At 37.6% G+C, this 23,806-nt stretch overlaps 1 long non-coding RNA gene across 2 annotated transcripts in view; it reads right to left on the bottom strand.

The window, feature by feature from the left end:
• Positions 1–396: 396 nt before the first annotated feature.
• LOC134733283 (uncharacterized) overlaps positions 397–23,806 on the bottom strand; it is a 47,386-nt gene continuing 23,976 nt past the window's right edge. For both annotated transcript variants that reach the window (XR_010116771.1, XR_010116770.1), the window contains exons 2-4: positions 15,747–15,895; positions 14,904–15,046; positions 397–8,378 (exon numbers count right to left, since the gene is read on the bottom strand). This is a non-coding gene — a long non-coding RNA (uncharacterized lncRNA). The remainder of the gene's footprint in view (positions 8,379–14,903; positions 15,047–15,746; positions 15,896–23,806) is intronic.

The raw sequence follows: 23,806 nt of genomic DNA, 5'->3' as shown, positions 1-23,806 counted from the left end.
GCTAAGGTGGGAGGATCACTTGAGCCCAAGAGTTCAAAACCAGCCTGAGCAACATGGTGGCACTCCATCTGGACAAAAAAACACAAAAATTAGCCAGGCGTGGTGGCACACACCTGTGATCCCAGCTACTCAAGAGGCTGAGGAGGGAGGAACACATGAGCCCAGGAGTTCAAGGCTGCAGTGAGCTATGATGGTGCCACTGTACCCTGTCTAAAAAAAAAAAAAAAAAGTGGATCCACACATACAAGAAGCAAAATGTATATAAACCAGGAAAAGGAAGCCAATGTATATTCATTATAGTCAAACTTAAGAACAATAAAAGCAAAGATATCTTAAAAGCAGCCAGAATAACTATCCACTTATAAAGGAATGACAAATTGACAGGAGACCTTTTTTTTTTTTTTTTTTTTTTGAGACACAGTCTTCCTCTGTCACCCATGATGGAGTGCAGTGGTGTGATCTCTGGTCACTGCAACCTCCATTTCCTGGGTTCAATTGATTCTCCTGCCTCAGCCTCCCGAGTAGCTGGGAGTACAGGTGTGCACCACTACACCTGGCTAATTTTTTTGTATTTTTAGTAAAGGCGGGGTTTTGCCCTGTTGGCCAGGCTGTTCTCGAACTCCTGACTTCAGTTGATAAACCTGCCTCGGCCTCCCAAAGTGCTGGGATTAGAGGCGTGAGCCACTGCACCTGGCCGACAGGAGACTTTTCAGTGCCAAAACTGGAAGGCAAAAGACAGTGGAATAACATCTTTAAGGTACTGAGAGAATAACTCAATAGAATGAGTGCCCAGTGAAGTTATCTTTCAAAATCAAGGGTATATTAAAAACACTTTTTTCTCAAAATGAGAATTTACAAACAATGGACCTTCACTTAAGAATAAGGATGAATTTTAGAGTAGAGCAAAATGACTAGGAGGAAAGCCTGAGATGCAAGAAGGTATGGTGAGCTAAAAAATCAGTAATCATGGGAAATGTAAATAAATACTGTCTATATTAAGAAGTATTTACTCTGTGGAGTAAAAAAGAGCATAATTAAAATACTAGCAACATTTTACATAACTCAGGAAATGTATATGTGGGGAAAGTGTCCGGGAACACGTAGAAGTTAGTGTGAGTGCTCCAGGATCCTGATACTCTTTAGGATGGAAGTTAAGATAATGAATGACTTTAGACTTTGTTAATCGAAGTACTTAACAAGAAATTTTCAGATAACCATTAAAGAACAGCAATACAATATAACTTTCAAACCAGTAGAGAGGAAACATTCCGAAATAAGGGAAAAACACTTTAGAAATCCCAACTTTGATAGACCACAAAAATGCAAGAAGGAAGAAAAAGCATAGAAAAAGCAAAGAAATGGCATAGTATATAATAAATGGTTACAATAAATATAAATTGCCTATCTCACCAGATTAATAAAAAAAAAAGTCTACCTTGTTCAATATATACGGTTTACAAAAGACAGTACAAGGACAGAGAAAGACAAAAAGTAGAATTAGGGAAAATAAAACAAGCAAATATACCTGGTTAGGATAGCTATATCAATATTAGCCTTACAAATATTAAAGTGAAAAGCATTAATAGGGATAAGGAGAGTCTCAAAAATAATAGAAATTTCAACTGAAGTAGCTGTAACAGTTCTAAATAAAGTTATTAAAGTAAAAAAAAATGTAGAGAGCAAAACGGAAAAAAAACTATTATGTTGTATTTGAAGTCACTCAATTTTTAGCTCGAGCAGCAAAAAAGTAAATAGAACAACATGGTAACCAAAGTTGATTCAATTAATACATGAAGGATCATGTTCCCTCAAATTAGAGCATGCGCATTTTCCTTAAGCATGTATAAAAGATTTAGAAGGAAAATGATAAAGGAATGTTTTGGGGACCTCTGATAGGGAAAGATTTCTTAGAAAATCTGCAAAAGATGTTAACCATAATCTATATAAAGTCAACTGTTTTATTTCAAACCTCTCTGGAAATAGTTTTGTTGACTGATAAGAAACGCTCTAGGTCAGTCAGCTAATCAATATCTAGTGAGTCTAACACTCTTTCCACTACACAGTAAGTTGCATCTTAGAGTTTTTTTACTTAAAAACAAAAGCCTGGTATCAAATGTTACACACACAAAAACTTATTAGTATCTTTTTAACCAATGTAAAGATTTTCTTTAAATCTTAGGAGATATGGAATTATTTCTAACACACTGGTTGTATTTATTAGTTTTCCGCTGAGCCATCATAAAAACAGAAGTCACATCGTCACTATTTCTTGCTTGTCTAACCCAGCATCTATGGTACCCTCAGCAGTTATTCATGGCTCCTAGGCCTCCTTTAGAGTATTGTCTCTCTTCTATTGACTTTGGATGGAATTGACTCCATCCTAACTGCAGAAATGATAGGCACTGCTTTATATAAATCAGTAGCCTAATAGCATTTTTTTTTTTGCCTCAGAGATTGGTTCAGAGATGGGGAAAAACCCAGTCTAAGCAATCAGCTTGTGACTTACTTTCCTCCAATTGGTGATCCAATTAGGGCAACGTGTGGAATGTGCTGCCCTGTATGTGCAGCCAGATGCTCATGTTCATAAAAACATTTTAATACTGTGACGGAAGATACAGCTTTGAGACAAAGACACGAGCTTGGGTAGAGTCATTCATTCATTCAGTAAGCATTTGCTGAGTGCTTAATAAATGCTGGGCCCTGAGAAAAAGCAAAATCTTATTCAGCACATTCTGACACTGGGGACAATGCAATAGTTGATAGCTTCCACACTTAATTAGAAACAAAGATTATCTCTTAAAACCTCATTCTTGTATCTAGGAAGACTTTTGTTTTCCCAATCAGAAATTGTGGTTCCAGAAAAAGAACAAGACAATGAAAACATTGTATAAAAGGTTTCTTTCAAACTTTTTTCAATTGACAGTTTTTCACCCCAATCATCTTGATGCAGAGAGGCTTCAGAAATACAAGTGACTCTGTGTTCAGACCAAGTACTTGGCCTCTAGAAGATGAATGATCAGACCAACTCACCATATGATTATAAGGGTCAGGTAGTTTAAAAAGAAATTACAATCTGAATTGAACCATGGATGAACAGTGTTGCTATTGAGCTTCAAATCCCAGCTAATAAGCATAACCTTGTAAAGAGAGGTTACTGTTTGGGAAACTGCATGTTCTTGCAGGAGGGCAAAGCTTTTGCAATATAAATAGTTGTAAGGGTACTAGCTTTCATCTTTAATACCTTAACCCTCTGTGTTTAGAGTTTTTGTATCCAGGGCTGAATTGAGAATTTTAGAAACCTTGAACACTGAAGACAGTGTAATAACAACCCCATGTGTAATTTATAAAATCTTCAAAAGAAAATTTACTTTTTCAAAATGTTATAAAACTCATGAATACTGAAATGAAAATGGCTTTTTACATTTTATTTCAAGACGCTACATAAATTCATCAAAGTTAAACTTTTCTTAGTCATTCCTGATTCCTCTGTTTTGCTGGTGCCCTGAAAGACTCAGCTTGTTGGGTAATAATTCAGCACTGATTGCATTACAAGTATCTACTGATTTTCATGTAATTTTCCAAAATATAGATGGAGAAGAAGAACATTATTTCTGAGGAATTTGATTATGTATGGTGAAGAGTATGTTTTGAGTTTGGCTCCTCTAGACTTATTTTCTTCCTGAGTAGGTCTAATAAGAAGCACCCTTCAATCCTAAATATATCTTTCTCTTACACAATGGCCAGGTAATATGGGTTTTAGAAAAACAATGCAGGTCTTAATCTTGGCACTGTAGAATGCTTGGTGTACATTCAACATGATTGGAGGAGACATTCAGTTGGATAAGGGTCACTGTGATTCACTGTGATTCAAAAGGCCATGTCAGGCCCATTGCTCTGGCAAAATTTAATATGCAAGAGTTGGTAGGAATGTGCCTCAGAGAAGTAGGCTGAGGTTGAGCCAGTCATTTCTGACTAAATAAAGAAGAATGCTTGAAAATCTGCTCTTCCCTCATCCTCAAAGCTGTTAATGATTTGTAAAATTTTCCTTTTTTTATTTGATCATAGTATTAAGAGCAAATTAAAAAACCAACAGCTCTTGCCTAAGGATTCCAATATGACATTTGAGTATCATTGTTTGTTGTTTTCTTTTTTAAATCAAAAACCTTCTGGAGCTCTCTGGAATAAAGCAAAAAAAAAAAAAAAAAAAAAGTTGACATTCTTTTTTCTTTTTGGATAAATTGTTAACCAGAAAACATTTGTCTATCTAGATCTTAAAGCAAAAGTAAATATTATCTTCATTGAGAAAAACAATACATCCCAGTTCCTTACTTTATATTTCAATACTTTTTCTCTAATTTCTGTTTCTCTCCTTAAGACTATTTCTAAATTATCTAAATTTAGTGGCATAATTGTCGCTTATATAATGATACTATTACTTGGAAGGCATTATTCTTTTTCATTGAAATATAATTCATCATTGAGAAATAAAGGCATAGACACGCAGGCAAACACATACTACAATGGCACGATTTTATGTTTTGAATAGCATTTAAGTCACAATTTAATATGTGCTGCTTTTCTTTGGGTCATCAATTGTATTACATTCTCTTAGATTCTTACTTTCTTTGCCCTTAGAATTCCTTTAAAAATGATGATGGCTGTTGGGTTGGGAGCAGTTAACAGGGAAAGGAAAATAGTCTTTCAAAATCAGTCTTTTAGGGAGATAAGTTGTTTCACTGAAATTACAATACTCAACTAGAGGATTTCAGAAGAAATGAGAACACTATAATTGAACCACAGTGCTTCTTATTTTGCCCCCCTATACCCTTGCCTTTTAACCCATAAAGAGATAGTTTTCTTTTACTGAAATTCTATCCAGTGGATATTGACTAAAGTTATACAGCTGAAACAACCGGAAGGAGAACCCATGCTTCTTTCTCCATAAAATAACCATTATAATGTAAGAAAAGTTACACTGGATGAGTTAGACAGTCAAGGAAGACTTTATTCAAGACTATTGCAAAAGAGATCAAGACTATCGCAATGGGGGAGAAATTAAACTCAATCACACTGAAACAAAAGACAGGAGAATTTTAAGCATTGAGGTGAGTTAGTAAGTACTGAAAGACACTAGAGGTGAGGTTGGTAATTGGGATCAGGCTATCTGTGTTTGCTAATTGGTACCTACTGAAGTTAGGCTTCTCCTTTCCCACAGATACAAAGAAACAGAGGTGCAATTTTTCTTGATGATTACATTTTAAAGGCATGGTTCTTAGGCTTTGGAGAAAGATGCTCCTGGGTTGTAGAAGATTTACTTCACAGAGGGATAGAGAAAGAAATTATAATTGCAAGTTTTCTTTTTTTTTAAATTATTATACTTTAGGTTTTAGGGTACATGTGCACAACGTGCAGGTTTGTTACATATGTATACATGTGCCATGTTGGTGTGCTGCACCCATTAACTTGTCATTTAGCATTAGGTATATCTCCTAATGCTATCTCTCTCCCCTCCCCCCTCTCCCCACCCCACAACAGTCCCCGGTGTGTGATATTCCCCTTCCTGTGTCCATGTGTTCTCATTGTTCAATTCCCACCTATGAGTGAGAACATGCGGTGTTTGATTTTTTGTCCTTGCGATAGTTTGCTGAGAATGATGGTTTCCACTTTCATCCACGTCCCTACAAAGGACATGAACTCATCATTTTTTATGGCTGCATAGTATTCCATGAATGATCTAAGAAAAGGGGCCTATGCTCACGAATAAAGCATGTAAAGTTTAGTCAAGGTGAGGGGAATGTTGAAACTGTCTTAGTCGTAATTGCTACTGTTTGTTGAGCTCTGCATGCCAGGTACTGAACTGTATGTTCTACTTACATTTACTGGCAATCTTCTCATCAACCCTTTGGAGTAGCTTTTATTGTCTCATTTTACCAAAGAGGTATTTTACAGATGAGAAATCTAAGGCTCAAAGAGTTTAACTTACCCACAGTCACACAGCAAGTAGATGCTAGAGCCAGAATTTGAACTAGGGAGCCTGCCTGTCCACAGAGATCATACTTTTAATTACTAGACCATCCTACTTCATCTGTACTTCTATTGAATATTCAGAGAAGTAGTAGGATCATTGCCAAATACTTCTAGAGAAGGTACTTTTAAAAGATTTGCTGTTGTCAAATCATCTTGGGAAGAATGCCCTTAATCACTATGGCAACACAATATTTATGCATACTTATCTGGACCCTGGGCATACCTGCAAATGCAACAGCATGTCTCTTACTGTCAATTTTGGAGGATCCCCAGTTGATGAAGCTCTGTATTTGCTCATAAAAATTAGTTATAGTAGGATAAAAATGAAAGACTAGGTACAGCCATTAAAAACACATGTTAGGAGCTGGATGTGGTGGCTCATGCCTGTAATCCTAGCACTTTGGGAGGCTGAGGTGGGTGGATCACTTGAGGTCAGGAATTCAAGACCAGCCGGGCCAAAATGGTGAAACCTCATCTCTACTAAAAATACAAAAATTAGCCAAGCATGGTGGAGCATGCCTGTAATCCCAGCTACTCAGGAGGCTGAGGCAGGAGAATTGCTTGAACCCAGGAGGCGGAGATTGCAGTGATCTGAAATTGCACCACTGTACTTCAGCATGGGTGACAAAGTGAGACTCTGCCTCCAAAAAAAAAGAAAAAAACACATGTTTGAATGCAAGGTTGATTTAATATCTGAAAGTGATTAATATAATATGTTAATACAATAAAACAAAAACCCACATGATTTAGAAATGTTTTTGACAAAATCCAATACTCATTCATGATAAAAACTCTCAACAAACTAGAAATAAAAGAAATTTTTTCAGCTTGATTGGTAAAGGGTATCTTCAAAAAAGTCAAAGCTAACATCATCTATAATGGTGAAAAACAAAGTGCTTTGCTTCTGAGGTTGAGAATAGGAAAAGGATATTCATTCTTACTACTTTTATTTAACATTGTCATTGAGATTATAGCCATTGCAATAAGGTAAGAAAAGAAAAGGTATCTGGATGGGAAATGAAGAAGTAAAACTCATTACTTGCAGATGACATAACTGTTTATGTAGAGAATCAGCAAAAGTCTACAAAAAAGCAAATAGATTAACTGAGTTTTACAAAGTTGTAGGATACAAGATCAGTATACAAAATCAGTTATATTTCTGTATACCAGCAATGAACATTCTACAAATAAAATTAAGAAAATTTTATTCTTAGGAATATTCTACAAATAAAATTAAGAAAAAAATTATTGATTTACAGCATCAAAAAAGTATAATACTTTTAGAAATAAATTTTACAAAAGGAAGGGTAAGGCCCGTACACTGAAAACTATAAAATATTGCTGAGAGATATCAAAAGATATCTAAATACCTGGAGATGGATTTTGTATTTATTGATTGAAAGCTAAATATCGTCAAGATGGCAATTATCTTCAAATGGATCTACAGATTCCACTCAATCTCTATCAAAATCCCAATAGGAATTTTTGTAGAAATTGACTTGCTGATTCTAGAATTTATGGGGAAATGCAGAAGACATAGAGTAGCCAAAATAATTCTGAATAAAAAGACCGACACTGATGGACTTATACATTTGATTTCAAAATTTAAAGCCACAGCAATTGAGAAAGTGTGGTATTGGCACAGGAATTGGCACAGATCAGTGAAAGAGACTTGAGAGTTCAGATATAAATCTTTACATTTATTATCAATTGATTTAATTAACTTGGACCTCAGAAAGATGAGATGTGCCTTCTGCATCTGTCCCAGAAAGGTTAGCCTTCAATATGTAATAGCCCAAATGGGAGCCAGACATCAGCTTGTGTTGGACAGACCAGAGCCAGATGGGTGGGCCTTGTTTAAGAAAAAGAACACGAAATTATGAATGCAAAATTAGCTATGAAAATGAGTATTTAAAATGAGGAAATCACAAAATACAACGTTTTTTAAAAAGCACACAAATAGCACAAACATCACAAAATCCAGAAAAGTTAGTTATTAATTAACTGCCCGTCACCTCTGTAACAATTGTTTTCTACATTTTTGGGTTGCACACTTTGATTATCTCCTCATATGAAAAATTTTATAACATTTTCTCTAGAGAGATTGAAAATATTAAATTTTCTTTCTAGCACAATGGATGGGAAAGGAAAGTTCAGAAAGCTTTCTTGAAGCTTCACCGCTCATTACTGGTAATGTCACATCTGAGTTTCTGGTTCAGGCAGTGCTCAGAAAAGAAATGGGAAAACTCCAGCTCTTTGATATCATGGCTTATGGACACCGATGGCTGCTACTATGCATATGGTCTGCTTTTGTTAGGTCTTCACTGCCTCCTGTTCCTACTGGGCAGCACCTTAGAAGAGGAGTGAGAGGAACAAAAAATTGTCTTTAATCCTTGGTCATAGTGGCCTACAAGCAGGGAGGCATGTCCTTGTTCCTTTCTCTTAAGGTCAAAGATTGGGTCCGGAGGCTCAGGTTGTGTCTTGGAGCTCAGCTGATATGGAGGTATTGTTGACAGCCTACTAGTCCTACTGTAGTCCCTGTACCACTGCCCAGATTATAGAGGGTGACTCCCAGCCTGGGAATTACTTTGTACTTCATGCTGCCTGTGCATGGCTGGGGTCAGTGCTTCTTCCGTGGTTACCCCAAGAACACAACAAGTCTTAGAATGGGCTAGTGCAAGTGACAAGCCCTGGAGATTAAGCTTCATTAACAACCTAGTAAATCTATAAATCCACCTCTTACTGTCAGAGGCGTTCAAACCAGAGCGACTCCATCTTGAGTGAGGGCAGGGAAAATGAGGCTGGGACTTGCTGGGCTGCATCCCAGAAAGAAAGGTATTCTAGCCTCTAGATGTTTGCAGTTAAGGGAACAGATTGATAATGTTTATTAAACAGACCCAGACTTGGGAGTGTCCTAACATCCCGATATCTTGAGAACAAAAGCATTCCTAATTTTGCTTTAAAGATAATAATATTGATGCTTGTGAAATGTAGTAATTAAGAAAATTAATCCTTTATCACAAACCCTTATAGCAGAGCACATCTCACCATGATCTTGTTTTATCATATATATATACAAGCATTATACCTAGGGTGGACGTGTTCCTCCTCTTACTTTCAGGAAGCCCCTACTCTGTCTATGGAGTAGCTGTTCTTCCACCACTTTACTTTCTTAATAAACTTACTTTTGCTTTGCACTGTGGATTTGCCCTAAATTCTTTCTTGCGTGAGATCCAAGAACCCTCTCTTGGGGTCTGGATCAGGACCCCTTTCCTGTGACATTACCACAGCTGCCATCCCTCTGGAGGGTGTCTTGTATACATTGCCAAGCAGAACCTCAAAGCTTCCCTGTCACAGAATGTTAGAAGGCAATTAGCCACATGCACTCATTAGCATGCCATCCCTACAAAAAACCTTGCAGTCAGTTCAGAGTTTGGATTTAGTTACAAGGAGATATGCCAATGGCCAGGTTGTGTACGGTGAGAGGGATGGAGAGTGTAGAACTGAAGGAAGACAGATAGCAGGGAGGGACAACAGGGCCCTTTGAGAAAAATCCCTAGTCGTAATTGAACTGAATATTAGACTCATCAACAGTGCTTGAGCATAAGGAGAGAACAGTGGTTTGGTGGTTTGTTTTACAACGTGAGGCTGCCCTTGGATGGAAAGGGAGGAGCAGAAAGAATTGCCACTGAGTCTGCTTCTCTGCTGTGGTAACTTCCTTTCGAAAGGACTAGACACAGGGAGGAGACAACTTTTCCAACTGGCAGAGAGAACAGTCAACACTAGCGATCAGGAGGCATATTGCAGAAAGGATCTCAGAAAAGAGCTGCAGTGAGTGCATGAAAGGTGCCCTAGGGCAGCACAGGCCAGGCCCCAACAGCATGGTCATGGGCGTATCTTAGTTTAGTTAAAACAGCACCTTCTAAAGTTCAGGCACCTGAAGGCAGCTGTGGTGAGAAAGTAGACACCCAGGAGATGACACCGAAGTCACTAAGACCCTGTGGGTCCCCTATCATGCCTATGGGCATGTGCTAGAGATGCAGGTGTAGATGGCTTTTTTGAGGTCAGGGCATCTGCTGTTGCAAAGGGACTAATGAGCTGGCTCATTGAAGGCAACACACATTCTGTTACCTGGGAATTCCAGACAGATATACAAAGGAAGGGCCTGACATTTTGTGAGTTGACAAACTGGGGCTATTAATCTATCAAATTTAAGGTAAAAGTAACCAGAAACTGCTGTTGGTGGAATTTTGAAGATCATTGGATGGCATATTCTGAATTGCCTTCACAGTAAGAATTCTCCAGGGAAGAGACACTTCTACTGAGAATCACCTGGTTCCCTCCAAACCAAGAAATGCCCAGCTCTATGTTCCTCCTTCTGCAATTGCCAAACTCTAGTGGCTAATGAGGAGGTGCTATTACTCTGTTTCTCACAGGAGTCTTCTAGAACATGTGGCAGGGATGATGGATGCTTCCATGCTCCTATTGACCAGCTAGCGGAGTGAGAATGACAAAGTTTATACCTTATAAACAACACCATCAGCTATCACTGGGTTATTATTTTTACATTCATAAACATCATGATCATAAAAATGTCTTCATTGATTTTTATATTTCATGTTTTCATGTTTATAAAGATAGTCCGTACTTATTTTAAACATAGAAAGTAGAAAACTGAAAGCTTTCAGTTATCCTGCTCTCCAATAAATATTATTTAACAGTTTGGTTTACATCATTCAATAATTTTTTTCCATATAGACATACACATCCATATCTATATATGCATAACTCAAATCTTCCTAAGTTCCCAGGACATTGGAACCACCTTTTACTATAGCATCTGAATAAAATAGCTTGAGTCCCTATCCTAGGTAGTTTTGAGAATCTAGCATTTCCTCCAATTGTCCCAACAATTCCCCAGGAGGACGCTGGTAGAGTGGTTATTACCTCTTACTCTGGATTCTTCTTCCACGCTTAATTGCTTATTGGTTTTGTTGCCTTTTCCTTACCCCTGCTGAATGCCCCAGGTTCTCTCTGGTTTACTTTTCTTCAAAACCTGAACACAGCCTCTTCTCATTATTGTTCAGTGCCCAGCTACTATTGTGTGAAATTAAATTTTACTGAAGGTTTGGGGTTTAGGGAGAAGGTATGGAAATTAACTCTTGTTCATATTTTGCTTTACATTTAACTTTTTCTTGATTATAGTTACTGGTCCTGTGCTATTTATGGCAATTACTACCAATTACCATTATGATACTTATCATCTTTAATGACTGACATTCACACCATGCTTGCTAGAGGCCAATCTTCATGCTAAGGACTTTTTATGCCTTGCCTTATTTAATTTTCATAACAACCCTGGGAAGTAGTTATTATTATAATCATTATTTTACAAATTGCAAACCAAAGCTAAGAAAGATTAATTGATCCATGGTCACACAGCTAACTAAAGTATGGCTAAGTTTTAAACTCAGGCAGTCTGGCTCTGAAGGTTCATGTTTTCAATCACTATGCTGTTCTGCCCTCATGCCTTTGTAAGGATCATAAATGCTGCCCATTCTGGTGATCATTAATGTGTTTCACAAAAATTAGCCCACTTGGATCACATCCTGTGTGGCAGCTACAGCCTTTACTGTGGTCTACATCTCCATTGCTATGGTTTGAATGATGATCTCTCCTCCGAAATTCATGTTGAAACGTAATCCCCAGTGCACAAATATTAAAAGGTATGATCTTTAGGAGGTGGCTTTTGGGAGCTTGGTCATTCATACATGGAATTAGCACCTTTATAAAAGGACTTAGACTGAAGGGGGGCTCTCTTGACTTTGCAACCCTTCCACCATGTAAGGACACAGTGCTCTTCCCTTCTGGAGGATCCAGAAACAAGGCACCATCTTGGAAGCAAAGACCAGACCCTTTCCAGACACCAAACCTGTTGGCACCTTAATCATGGAGTTTCTAGCCTCCAGATGGTGAGAAATAAGTTTCTGTTCTTCATAAATTACCCAGTCTTAGGTATTTTTTATAGCAGCATAAATGGACTGAGACATTCATCTTTCAAAACATTTCTTTTGTTTTATTCTTAAAATCTCCTAACGAATCAATTTTATTTTTTTCCCCCCTCAGTGGCCATTCTAGCCTTAATAATCTTGAATGAGCCTGACTACCTTAATTTCCCTTTAAGACTTACCTTGGCATTAAGATAAATCAATGTCTATATTAAACTGCAGCTCTACTACTTTTCTGTTACCTTTTTAAACATGTTTCCCTAGGCCAAAAACATTTCTTCTCCTATAAGGGCATCTTGTTGGAGAACTCTAGAAATCAGTCTCCACAAAACATGGGAAAATCCCAGAGGCCACAGAAGTGTCAAATGGGAGATTTTATATACAATATGACAGGGAACTTTGGTCAAACTGTGCATTAGCAAGGAGCTAGCTGAGTGTAGTCCCTGAGTATAAATGCAGATGCTATAGAGCTGTGTCACAAAGGCACTTGTCTTCACAAAACACACAAAAAGTTTTAGCAAAGATGCAGTTATCTAGTGTGATGGGCCGGGTGCAGCGGCTCACACCTGTAATCCTAACACTTAGGGAGGCTAAGGTGGGCAGATTGCTTGAGCCCAGGAGTTTGAGAACAGCCTGGACAACATGATGAAACCCTGTCTCTACAGAAGATGCAAAAAATTATCCAAGTGTGGTGGGGCACACCTGTAGTCCCAGCGACTTGGGAGGCCAAGATGGGAGGATCACCTAAGCCCAGGAGATTGAGGCTGCAGTAAACCATGATTGCACCAGTGTACTCCAGCCTGGGCAACAGAGCAAAACCTCATCTCAAATAACTAACTAACTAACTAAATAAATAATTGAAATAAAGTGTGAAGGACACCCATAGCTGATCTGACCAATCTTATCTATTTCTATCCTTTCCACAAGACATAAAAAACATAATTTTTTTTTTTGAGACAGGGTCTCCTTCTGTCACCCAAGCTGGACTACAGTGATGGAATCATGGCTTACTGCAGCCTCAACCTCCAGGGCTCAAGTGATCCTCCCATCTCATCCTCCTGAGTAGCTAGAACTACAGGCATGCAGCACCACACTCAGCTAATTTTTGTATTTTTTGTAGAGATGGGGTTTTGCCATGTTGCCAAGTCTGATCTCAAACTCCTGGGCTCAAGGGATTTGCCCACCTCAACCTCCTAAAGTGCTGGAAGTACAGGCATGAGCCACTGCATCCAGCCATAAAAAAACATTTCTAACAACCAAGTGAATTAATAAAATGTGCAGGTCCAGATGGAATGATATTAGTTTCCTCCACCCTATCCCAGATGCTTGAAAAATAGCTTGAGCAATCTGGTGTAATGTCACAGAAGCTTTGAAAATGGATTCCTAGACTTAGGAACCACTGTCTTCTAAAGATGATTTTGTGACACTCCTTTTTAACTATAAATGGAATCATCTTGAAAAAAAGGTTATGCTGCATTTTTCTGAAACAACTATCACAATTTAGCAATGCAACTAAAAACATATATGACATTTGACCAGTGTCCCAACCTGTGTCCTGGGACTTGTGGGTATTTACTCCAGGAAACAAGAAAAAATGCTATATCATTAAATATCTTAATTGCAAACATATGTCATAGAAAAAAGTTAGAAGTTATGCTCAACATTGTGGTATAGTTGTTGAAATTTTTGAATGTACTTAAGTGCATATTATGCAAATATAAAGATTTCATAAAATTATGAAATAATGTTAAAGACATGGTATAAATAAAATATATGCAAAATGGTGTGCTCCTTTGCTTACAACAATGTAAGTTATGTAGTTGTATGTTCTGGAAGAAGGAGTAGAGCTTCCTGAGAAGACTGCTCTCTGACTCCTGGTCTTCTTCCTGGCTTGCCATGCTGCCCGGAGTTTCTACTCCCTGGGTTATTACCTCAGATGGTGAAAAATGATCAGAGCTACAACTAAGTGCAAATGGTGTCAGCTTCATAGGAGTCTGGACCCACACACCTCACAAAAGATAGAAATCGATCATGCATAAGGACTAGGACAGAAACTTTTCCCACTCCTTGAACAAATATTTAAGTGTACACCTTGTTGCCAGAAGACCAAGGCCATATTGCCTCTGATCCCTTAAGCTAGGGTTTCTTGAGACGGTTGGTAGACCTCAGTTGAAGTAATCTCTTGTGCTTGTTAAAATGCAGGTTTCTGGCCGGGTGTGGTGGCTCACACTTGTAGTCCCAGCACTCTGGGAGGCCGAGGCGGGTGGATCACCTGAGGTCAGGAATTCAAGACCAGCCTGGGCTACATGGTAAAGCCCCTTCTCTACTAAAAATACAAAAATTAGCTGGGCGTGGTGCTGCAGCTACTCAGGAGGCTGAGGCAAGAGAATCCCTTGAACGCGGGAGGCAGAGTTGCAGAAAAAAAAAAAAACAAAACATATTCCTGATATCATAGGAAACCTACAGCATCAGAAATCCCTGTGTTTATGGTCCAGGGATCTTATTTTGCCAAACTTCCCAGAAAATTTCACAGACAGAACTGTGCTACCCTATCATATTCTCTCTTTGCCAGGCTTTGCCCCCCTCCCTTCCTCCTGCATTACTAGTGCTTCGGCTGGCTCTTGCCTCCCTGGCTCTGCATCCCTCCCTGGTTTTGCACCTCAGGTTTGCCATCTAAGGCCCACGATCATTAGGAACCTAGGACTTCAAACTTTTATACTTCTGCTTTTCCATGTGCTTTACAGCACTGCTTGACTTAAAAAAAAAATACTATTAAGAAGCATTCTGGTGTAGTTCTGCAGTTCAGCAACTAGACCCCATACCCTATGTTTCTCAAACATTCCCCACATTTGTCCTCTGGTCACTTACCTTTGGAAGAGGCATGAGGAATTGGAGAGGATCAGTAACATTCACTAATGACTTCCCTGCCAAAATATCACCATTCTCTATGTCACAATCCTCTCATGACATATGGTTGTGGTCTCTTCCTCTTGACCTGTATTTGTGGCACCCTGCCCCAATTCATTATAGAAAAACAAAAACAAGCAAATAAATTATATGTTAAAGTTATCTTTTTATTTTAATTTACCAAAATACTAAAAAGATTTGCATAACCTCCAGAAAAGGGCATGTTTCTTATTTCTTGATTGAATCATTCATCCAACAATAGTATTTATTTGAAAGAGACTGTCAATTATATTTTACAAATTCCAAATTGGCCTGCCTTTTAAAGTCTCTCTATGAAAAATCATCATCAGTTAACTTTTCTATTAAAACAAACAAAAAATAAGGGAAAAATTTGGCATTGATTTTCTGCATGTATCCACTATGTTCTGGGAAGATAAAAATAAAAATCAGCATGAAAAATCAAGATTAATACCATATATCTGGGTATGGAAGTACATATTTATATAGTAGGGGTGCTCTAATATACACCTTTCAAATTCAAATGCAGACTGGTGCACAATATGGGCACAATTTGTTTTCACTTTCACCAAAAGTTGGCCCAGGACTCCAGAAACTAAATGATTAGAGATTTGATTTTCTCATCTCCATCTATTAATATATTTAGAAAAGCACTTTACTTGATAACAGAAGATTAGATGAATTGTGATTTGTCTCTTGCCCCCAAAATATTTTTGGGCATCCTAGTCTGTGACTGAGGGTAAGCAGATCCAATACTCCCCTGCCCCAGGGATGAAGGGGACTCACCTGGGTCCCATGACTTGTGCTCTCCCATCTACACATCTTGTGAACATTCCTGCGTGAACATGTGCTCTCTTATGACATCCTCCTTATGTCTTGGTGCTTGGTTGGTATATTAGTCTGTTCTCATGCTGCTAATAAAGACATACCCGAGACTGGGTAATGTATAAAGAAAAAGAAGTTTAATGGACTCACAGTTCCACATGGCTGGGGAGGCCTCACAATCATGGTGGAAGGTAAAGGAGGAGCAAAGTCATGTCTTACATGGTGGTAGGCAAGAGAGAATGAGCCAAGTGAAAGGGGAAACCCCTTGTAAAACCATCAGCTCTCATGAGACTCATTCACTACCATGAGAACAGTACAGGGGAAACTGCCACCATGATTCAATTACATCCCTTGGGTCCCTCCTACAGACGTGGCAATTATGGGAGCTATGATTCAAGCCAAGATTTGGGTGGGGACACAGCCAAACCATATCAACTGGCATTATGGGTCAAATGAGTTTATCATCTCTTAAATAATAATGGTAATAATAAGAAGACAACAGCTTTAAAAAGTGAATCAAACACATTGACCTGGAAGTAGCCCTTGGCTCCCTTTACTTCAAAACTGAAATTTCTTCTGTGGAATATGCTGTCCCACTTGAGAGAAGATTGCAGTGTGTTTAGCAGAGATAAAGATGCTTTCTCTTCTCAGCTTCAATAGGGAGTCTCCCAGGAATTTAACAGGTTATTGGTTCAATAGAAAGCTTCAGTGAGTAAATTGACTCTTCTTTCAATCCAGACACCCGACTGGTGATGTAGTTCGCCAGCCTGTTGTGTGTCAGGCAGGCCCACCTTTGTATTAACCCTTTTGAGGTATGCTTTCTGGCTCCTGTGGAGGTACATGACTCTGGGTATGTCTAGCCATGCTTATGGAGATTCATTTATAATCTTAGCATTAGTGTATCAGAAAACTTGTTTTAACTGGTTTATCGTTTTGAGGGTATTTGTAGTATTATCATTTTTAAACATACTTATGTTCATATTTATGTTCAAAGAATCAACCCCATGGAGGATGAATGGAGTAAACCTAATACATAATTAATACACATTTTAATTTCAACTATAATGCCATGATTTTTCTCTAAAGCAGAACTTGAAACGTTGAATGGCATACATACTTGATTATTCCTAAGCAAAATACTTAAATGTCTTAAATTTTTTTGTATCTCACTTACATTACTTGATATCTAATTTGATTCAATTGAATACAGGAAAAAAAATGGAGATATGTGTGTATATATATATATATAATTTCACAGAAAAAAATACAATCAACTAGTCCAGCAAATAACATATCTAAATATTGAAAAGCATATTTTAAACCAGTAAATGACAGAATGAAGAGACATTGAATATCTAGAATAGGGACTACAAAGAAGAAAATATTAGGAAACACCAAATTTGCTTTCTAAACCTCTTGACACTTAAATTTTAAGGAAGAATAGAAATAAAGAGACATTTTCTGTTTGCAGCCTCAGATTTTGCTTAAAATTATATTGTACAATGGTGATGACTACACCATTTGGCTCCATCTGAAGAAAGAATATGATTGAGTGAGCAACTTTTGACATTTGAAAATCAACATTGTTTACATTTAAGAAAATTCACTATAGATTGTTTTTAATGAGTTTAAAGAGGTCTGTAAAGACTTAAGTAAACTGTATTCTATGTTCATATTACTTCTCTTCAATTATATTTTCCCAAAAGTTCAATAACTATAAACATGCTGAATGAAGCCACAGGTCCAAAGCAGACAACAATCTTAACTCTCATTTGCATTACACTTAAGTTCAAAACATTTCCCCACTTAAAAATGATTTTAAAACAAAAAGGTGAACACTTGATAGGTTCACAATTGGGAAACAATTTATCAATAGAGTAACAAATTTTGAATTTATAGCCAGAATACACAAAGAAAGGAAACACATAAAAATATTTTACCCAGTTAATCTATTGAATTTCTAATGTAAAATAGGGTATTAAATCTTGTGTACAAGATATATTATGGATATAGATGTGTGACTTCAGAATTTAAAAAAATTCCAAACAAGCAAAGATATGGAATCAACCTAAATGCCCATCACCAAATGAATGGATAAAGGAAATCTGGTATATATACACAATGGAATACTATTCAGCCATAAAAAGGATGGAATCCTGTCATTTGTGACAACATGGATGAGCCTGGAGGACATTGTTAGGTGAGATAAGCCAGGCACAGATAGACAAATACTGTATCATCTCACTTGTATGTAGAACCTAAAAAAATTTGATCTCATGGAAGTTGAGTAGAATAGTGGTTACCAGAGACTGGGAGAAGGGGGAGAGGGGAGATGAAGACAGATTGGTCAATGAGTGCAATGTTACAGTTAGATAGGGGGAATAAGTTCTGATACCCTATTGCACAGTAGGAGTACCATGGCTAACAATAATGTATTTTATATCTCAAATAGCTAGGAGGATTTTTTTTAGTGTTCTTGCAACAAAGAAACAATAAATTGGTGATGGATATGCTAATTAACATGGTTTGATCATTATACAATGTATGCATGTGTTGAAACCTCACACTGTACCCCATAAATATGTGCAATTACTATGTGTCCATAAAAATAAATTTAAAAAATTCATAGCAGAATGAGGTTGTTCAGTTAGGGACTGAGTCCCTTGTTTATATTTTTACCCTTCACTCTTTACATTCAAAAAATATTTATTGAGTGAGTAATATGTAGGCAGGCAATACACATTTATTTTTTCCATTTGGAGATGGCAGCGGAGTGTGTATAATGCATATAGTGTCTCAGGCACTCATATTCCAGGACCCACAGTTTAGGAGATAGAGCTAGGAGTGAAGATATGTTGGATGCAATATGAGTAGGTATATGGAGCTACCATCCCTTGGAGTAGGAAACTAACTGTTTTATCCTATATGTCAAAAGATATCCTAAGAAATTAACATATTGAATTCCTCTCAGGCTTCTGTGTGGAGGAAGCAGGGGCCCAGAGGGATAAATACTCAGTTATTTGCATGTAAGGGCACGGGGTCCTACTTGTCTCTGGTCTTGTCTTGTAGACTCTCCCTTTTCACTGCAATACTCTACCCCTTCCACAACTTTACTATCTCCAATGGTGTATATAAATAAAGAGAATCAGCTCAAATTCATGTTCCTCACTCAAGTTTAGGGATTCTCTAAAGGTTAGCACAGTCTTCTCCTCACCTTCCACTGGGACCTGAGTTTCTTTGTCTTCTCAGTGGCTGTTGTCCCTGTGACCTCAAAACAACTGCTTATTACTCTATTATCTGTATATACATTCTTGCATTAATTACTATTAAATTAATGTAATTCAGATTTCCTAGAAGACAATAGCCTGAATACCTACTGGAATAGCATATGCAGGCACAGGTGTCCTCGGAAACTTTTTTCCAAGAAAATTACATGTACTTAGGTTTTTACAAACTCAACAATATGGGTTCCATGTGCTGAGAAGATACAAGCTTGCCAGCTCCGTCTCAGGGCTGCAGGACGGATGAAAGGCAGGCTCATCTGTGCTTCTTCCCTGCCTCCAAGTAGGTTCACATACACGCTGCTGTTTGCCCCTGTACACACCCTGAAAAACTTTCTCCCTAGTGAATTGCAGACTCTAAACTCATTTCAGAGTTGGTCTCAATAAAACAACATATGTCTATCTCAAAGAAAGGAGAATTTAGTATTTTCACATGTAATTGTGAATTGTAAAAACTATTAACTGTTCTATTTAACTTGAAAATAACAATAGTAGTGGCCTCATCATTAGAATACACTGTAAAAATTGGTACATGTTTTCTTCTTAAATTTTCTGTATTATGAAAAACATCCTGGAAAACTACAAATGTATTCAATTTTGGTAAGTAGACCATGGATTTCAAGTGATTTTTGAATGTTTCATTGCTCTGCCACCCTGACAGCTGAATTCATCTCAAAGCACCAAGCATTTTCTGTGTAACTGGCGGGGTTCAGTTGCCGTGTGGAGATCTGACTTTAGTCAGCCAAATGATAGTCTTATGGCATATTTAAAACATCCATATGTTCTAGGAACCAGAAATAACCTCCTCCTCCATACTCTGTCCAAGTAAGTATTTCCTAGTAGTACTTTTTTTTTTTTTTTTTTTTTTTTTTGAGATGGAGTCTCGCTCTGTCGCCCAAGCTGGAGTGCAGTGGTGCGATCTCAGCTCACTGCAAGCTCCGCCTCCCGGGTTCACGCCATTCTCCTGCCTCAGCCTCCCGAGTAGCTGGGACTACAGGAGCCCACCACGCCCGGCTAATTTTTTGTATTTTTGGTAAAGACAGCGTTTCACCGTGTTAGCCAGGATGGGCTCAATCTCCTGACCCTGTGATCTGCCCGCCTCGGCTTCCCAAAGTGCTGGGATTACAGGCGTGAGCCACCACACCCGGCCCTCCTAGTAGTATTTCTAAGGGCAATATTGTTTAAATTAACTATTCCTTTGTATTCCTTTGATACAATAAATGGCCATGCTTTGATTAGTATTGTGTTGGCACAACAAAAATCTGTAAGAGAAGAGGAAGGGATAGTTCTAATAAGATCACATTCTTGTTATTTGGAAACTAGCATTCTTCTCCACTTTCATATTTATAATAGCAAACATACCTTTCTTTCTAGTGAAGAATAACCAATGAACATACTGCTTTTGCAGAATTAAACTAACATCAAAAGACTATTTTTGGCTAAAGAAGAGTACAATTCTTAAAAAGCTTGTATTAATTTTTGCTTCTGAAGTTTTCCAATGTTACATTGCATATATATCTAATTTTTAAAATAGAATATTATGAGAGGACCAACATCCACACTGTTTAAGTTAAAAAATTAGATGAGGTGATGGAGGAAATGTTGAACCCAGGTAAGTAATGCAGTTGTGAAATTTACCTTGTTTTTTTTCCATTTAGATATCTAGAAAGGGTTAGTTTCAATATGGACTGGTACTCTATCTAAATAAAATTGAAGAAGCAAAGAAGAGATATCAAACTTGAGTTAAAGCAAATTCTGTCTAGAAAAATGGGAAACTTGGGGAATTCGACTAGTCAAAAATTTTTAGTGATTAAAAGCCAACTGAGTTGTCTAGACATTAAGAGAAGTAGAAATAAATGGGAGGGAGGGCATGGCACACTGCACCCTGAATCTGGAGGATTGGGGCCTCACACTTAATGCTATTGAGAGTCATGAAAGCTTTGGGGGCATAGCAGAGTATAATAAGGGAAGGTTTTATCAGGATAATCTGATTGAGGCTCAGGCTAAAATTTCGTCTACTCCTTTGCTAATTCCACAAATATTTATTGGACACTTAACTATTTGCCAGGTATTGTTCTTGTGTCATGGGATGAGGCAGTGAAGTAATCAGACCAAAATCCTTGCCCTTATAGAGTATAGTGTTGTAGTTGGAATACAGACAATTAACCTAAATGAAGTGATTAGTATGTTCAAACAGTGATAAGTAGTAAGGCAGAGGAAAAAAACAAGGGAAGGAGAATAGAAAGTATGAAAAAAAAAAAAAAGACTTGAAATTTTAGATAGGGTGGCCAGAGAAGGTACTAGCTAGTGAAAAAAACTTGAGGCTGGAGAATACTTGATGTGCTTATTTCTTGGCCATACTTCTGTTTCTAAGAATATGGTAGACTAAAAAATTGTGAACACTCTCTTTGGAAACACCATTAAATGCTGGATACCATATAATAAATGCCGCTTGTATTATATCACTGTTGTTGTATAATAAAAGTCCTTAATTAATAATAGCTTTAAATAACAATGAACATTCATTATCTCTCACAGTTTTCGTGGGTCAGGAAGTCAGGAGTAGCATAGCTGGGATCTACTGCCAAGGAAGCTTGCTCACATAGTTGTATAACTGATGTTGGTTATTGACAGAAGCCTCAATTCATCCCTATATGGGTCTCACCATGTTGGCCTCACCACAGGCTGCTTGGGTGTCCCTAACACATAAGGCTCGTTTCCCTTACAGCAAGTTATCCATGAGGGAAGCCAAGATGGAAACTGCCATGCTTTTCTGACCTAACTTTGGAAAACACACTGTCATTTCTGCATTATCCTAATGCTCACAGGAGTCCACCATGATTCCAGGAGACTACACGAGTATGTGAGTACCAGGAAATAAAGGTCATTGTAGGTCATCTTGGAAACCAGATGCAACACTGCCACATAAACACAGTTATACACTCAAGAAATGAAGAAAAACAGGTAGAAGAAGCTAAAAATCTTAGTACTAAGCAGCACTCAATTAATAGTTACCCCCAAAAGATTTGGCAATGTCCGTCTTCCTGCGAGTAAGGCATAGTCTTCTAACCACAGCAGTTACTAATAACTAAGGCTTAGACCCAGAGAGACAAAGATTTGGAATAAAGAACTAACAATATAATAGAAAGTCTGAAAGTGCTACATCCATTGCAAAAGAAGAACTAGAAAAGTTTGCCCACCAAGAAAAGAAAACAATAAGAAGTGTCATCTATATTGGCCTGGGTTTTGGGAGGGAAAATATTCCCTAAGAATTTGTAGCCACAGCCAGATCTTCACACAGCTTCAAATTTGGATTTACACTTCCTGCAAAATCCAAGAACCCCATACTAAAAAATTCACAGAACAAGGTCCTGAGTTGGGTAGCCTTGAGGTGCCTGGCAGAAACAATTATAAATTCTCTCTTCAAGCCATGCCCTCCATGATTCCTATGTAGTATAGGCTTAGCAAACATGAGAATACACTACTAAACTATAAAGCATACAAGAAAAGAAAGCATTATACATGAGAGTAGACGGGAACAAGAAGTCACAGAATTGAACACCCAGAAATTTGAATTAAAGAATTGTTAAAATAAGAATGCAGCGTAACTTTTGATAAAATAGTGAAAGAATTAAAAATGAAATAAACACATAAAAATGATCAGGCAGATTCAAAAAGAAATAACAATACCAACCACAAACTAAGAATAAGTAATATAATCACCAAGGTTATAATTTCATTGAAATGTCCTCTTGTAGTATGTCAGAGCGAGGAATTAAATAAATCTCCCCCCCATAAATCTGGACAAAATATCATATGAACATTTCAGTAAATGCAGAATAGGATATGACAAAACCAATACCCATTTATGATAAAAAAAAATCTCAACAAATAAGAAATAGAAGGAAACTTCCTCACCTTTCTAAAGGGCAGCTAATATCATACTCAATTATGAAAGGCTGAATGTTTCTTCCCTAATTTCAGAAACAAGGCAAGAATTTTCATCCTGGTTACTTTTTTTCAACATTGTATGGGAGGTTCTGGCAAAAAATAAAAGGCATTGAGATTGGAAAAGGAAAGTTGTATTTATTCACAGATGGCATGATCCTATATTTAGAAAACCTCAAATATTCCAAAAATAAAAAATTTAGAACTAATAAACAAGTTCAGCAAGGATGGCTACAAGATCAATATTTATTTTTATTTTTATTATATTAGCAACAATCTGAAAATTTAAGAAAACAATTTCAGGCCAGGCACAATGGCTTACGTCTGTAATCCCAACATTTTGGGAGGCTGATGCAGGAGGATTGCTTGAGCCAAGGAGTTCAAGACCAGCCTGGGCAACATAGTGAGACCCTGTCTTTACAAAAAGTAATAATAAAAAAATTAGTTGGGTGTGATGCATACCAGTAGAACGCTGAGGTGGGAGGATCACTTGAACCCAGGAGTTCAAGGCTGCTGTGAGCTATGATTGTGCCACTGAACTCCAGCTGGGGCAAGAGAGGAGATTCTGACAAAAAAAAAAAAAAAATAAGGAAGGAAGAAGGAAGGAAGGAAGAAGAGAAAAGAAAAGGAAAAGAAAAGAAAAGAAAAAAAAAAAGAAAAAGAGAGGAGGGGAAAAGATGGCCGATAGAAGCAGCTCCAGTCTGTGGTTCCCACCGAGAAGTATAAAAATGACGAGTGAATCCTACTCCATCAACTGAGGTATCCAGGTTATCTCACCGGATCTGACTAGGC

This window comes from Symphalangus syndactylus, chromosome 2 (genome assembly GCF_028878055.3).
Source record: "Symphalangus syndactylus isolate Jambi chromosome 2, NHGRI_mSymSyn1-v2.1_pri, whole genome shotgun sequence".
Lineage (NCBI taxonomy): Eukaryota > Metazoa > Chordata > Mammalia > Primates > Hylobatidae > Symphalangus > Symphalangus syndactylus.
The sequence above is the reverse complement of the archived record's forward strand: the minus strand, read 5'-3'. Positions and strand labels throughout refer to the sequence as shown.